Source organism: Armigeres subalbatus, chromosome 1 (assembly GCF_024139115.2).
Source record: "Armigeres subalbatus isolate Guangzhou_Male chromosome 1, GZ_Asu_2, whole genome shotgun sequence".
Taxonomy (NCBI): domain Eukaryota; kingdom Metazoa; phylum Arthropoda; class Insecta; order Diptera; family Culicidae; genus Armigeres; species Armigeres subalbatus.
In genome coordinates this window covers 275,481,389-275,484,246 of record NC_085139.1, presented here as the reverse complement: position 1 = coordinate 275,484,246, position 2,858 = coordinate 275,481,389, and the positions used below count along the sequence as shown (strand labels likewise).

Here is a 2,858-nt window from a genome sequence, read left to right as displayed (position 1 = left end):
GTGTAGAGATGTGTGGGGGTGTGGGGGTGTGGGGTGTGGGGTGTGGAGGGTGTGGGGGTGTGAGGGTGTGGGGTGGGGGTGTGGGGAGGGGGTGTGGGGAAGTGTGGGTGGGGTGTGTGGGGTGTGGGGATGTGGGGGTGTTAGAATGGGGGTGTGGGGTGTATAAAGATTGGGGTTATACAAATATAAAATATAAGTGTGGGGGTGGGGTGTGGGGGTGGGGGTAAAAATATGAAAATATGTATTAAATATTTAATTATGACTTTAAATGTTTAAATGTTAAGATGATTAAAAGTGTTAAAAAATGTTAAAATATTAAAATGTTAAAAATATTAAAATGTTAAAATATAAAATTATAAAGGTATAAAAATATAAAAAGTGTAAAATATCAAGCATCAAATCGAACACCTAAATAAAGTTAAAAAAAATGTCAAAGTATGGGGAGGTTTCAAATTTGGGAATATAAATATGCAAATATAAAAAAATAAAAATATTACAATATAAAAATTCTAAACGATTTTTAATGTTTGTTTCAAATTTTTATTATTTCTATTTTTAGTATTTGTTGTTTATTTTTTCATTTTTCTTTTGTTGATTTTAGTAATATTTTTCTTGCTTGATATCACCTTACAATTAAACTATTGTTTCATTAAGAAAATTATTTTGAGCTGTTTCGATGTTGTTTTATTTCCAGTATGCTTCTCCCCGCCCTCACTCTCAGACAGGAAAACCTTAGGATCATTTGGGTAGCACTCTACTCCTTCCTACAGGCGTTCATTACACAAGCGCATCCTAAGCAAATGGCCTAATTATTTACAAATTATCACTGAACACCTATAGAAAATAGGTAATTCGTAACTTGTAACTAATAATTCAGGACGGGAGTAAAGATGCTGCTTAAATGGTTGCTCTTCTTACCGCTTTCTGTGATCTTTAATCAGCCTTTGACATGTCGACAGCTCCGTACAACAGTTACTCATGTTTTGCTGTTTAATAATTATCCAATCGCTTGCTTCCTTTGTTGTGTGTGCTTCCGATTCCGGAAGAGTACCTGTAACAGATTTTCACCTTTCACATAGCATTGTTGTTGGATTTGGGGCAGAGCACTAAATGAATGAAAAACATACCTGCGGAACCATATTTTTTTCTTATCGACGAACGGGTAAGGCAGGAAAGCAACGAACTCACAAACTCCATTATTTTACCTGCGGAATGAATGTAACCACAAAAAAAAAAAAATCAAGCATCTAAACAGAGTTTCTGGAACACGTCAAATTTTGCACTTCCACGGCTGATAATAAAATGGATGCTTACCTGCGGAATTGTTTTCCTCGCCCTCATGATGAGTATTAGATGAGCACGATGAGCAAGAGCTTTATTTGTCAGCAAGAGCTATGAACACAGCACTAATTTAACTTCACATTTTCATAAATAAATATAGCTTTGGAAGTAAATTGATGATTGCCGATCACCGTCGTTCAGCGCAAACGAAAAAGTGAAAATGGCTGTCAGTTGGCTCCTGTGTTGTTGACGAGTAGTTGCAGTTTTTTTGAAGCGATATTACGTTGATTTCTGTAATATTATATATTATTGTGAACCAGCATGATGTGCAGCATTTTGAATGTAGTAAATTGTTGAAAAATATGGTAAATTTTATGCTTTAATGACGTAATTGAGAGGTGATTAATCTCAATCAAATCTTACGGGTAGCGATGTAATAAAGCGTTGAAGTGACGTGATAGTACGTGAAATCACCAATTACATCAATTTATTGAGTGCGTTTCGTAAAGTTGCGTCGCTGCATTTTAATATTTTTTTTGCTGTGTGGGCTTGAGCGCGATCGCAGCATCGTTAAGTAATATTACATCGTTTTTACGTAATATACCACAAGAATATGTAATATGGTGTTTCATTTACAACCAGCATGATGTGCATCATTTTATGTGTAATAAAATAACGATTTACGAAGGTAACTTTACGTACTTTAAGCGTAACAAGGAAAATATTTTGTCCGTCACGTACTACGTTCAATTTGTGTAATAAAGCATCAATTTGATTTGAAAATACATCAAATTGACTTTTACATAGACTTTTTAAGTACGTTTAACAAAGTTACGTCACGGCATATTAATATTTTTTTTGCTGTGTGCAATGGCCACAGAACAGGTTCCGGAATACCGGAATATCCGGTACAAAAGGCCAACATGAAACTTAAAAACAAGTCAGTCAGACACATCAACAAAAGATTTACATTTATTCGCAAATACTATTTTTTTTTACTAATTATTATTAAAAATTGAAAAAAAAACTCAAAGGTGCAGCCCAATCGGGTTGTACGCAAAAGTGACGTACACAGTAAAAAATAAAAAGTAATATCACATCAGATTTGATGCACATCATTGCCGTCGTAAATATAATGTGTTGTTACATCTGAATGACGTAACAAAAGTTGACGTAATTGATGTTTCATCTTCAAATCAGAGCAATGTAATTCATATTCGACGTAATATTTTGATGTAACTGGGAAAACGACGTAAAACCGGTCAGGATGAATCCCGCTTTCAGCAGTGGGGTTAGGGTATTCGGATTTTTTCTTTTATGCTCAAAAACACTTTTTCAGATGAAACAAATTCAAATTTTATTTATTGAAAACGCATTTTATTGTATCTACAAATACTTATACCTCAAATTTAAAATTTTGAATTTTGAGTTTCTAATTTTCAATTTTTATTTTTATTTTTTATTGAACATTTAAAATTTAAAATTTTAATGTTTAATTTTTATTTTCAATTTTCCAATTTTTTAATTTTTAATTTCTAAATTTTTAATTTTCTAATTTTTAGTTTTTGATTATTTTT

General features: G+C 32.9%; 1 long non-coding RNA gene across 1 annotated transcript; it reads right to left on the bottom strand.

Annotated features, from left to right (window-relative positions):
- Positions 1–786: 786 nt before the first annotated feature.
- On the bottom strand, positions 787–1,695 carry LOC134214577 (uncharacterized). The gene is made up of 3 exons (XR_009979838.1): positions 1,315–1,695; positions 1,128–1,205; positions 787–1,051 (listed from the first exon to the last, which is right to left on the bottom strand). It is a non-coding gene; the product is annotated as an uncharacterized LOC134214577 (long non-coding RNA).
- Positions 1,696–2,858: the final 1,163 nt, after the last annotated feature.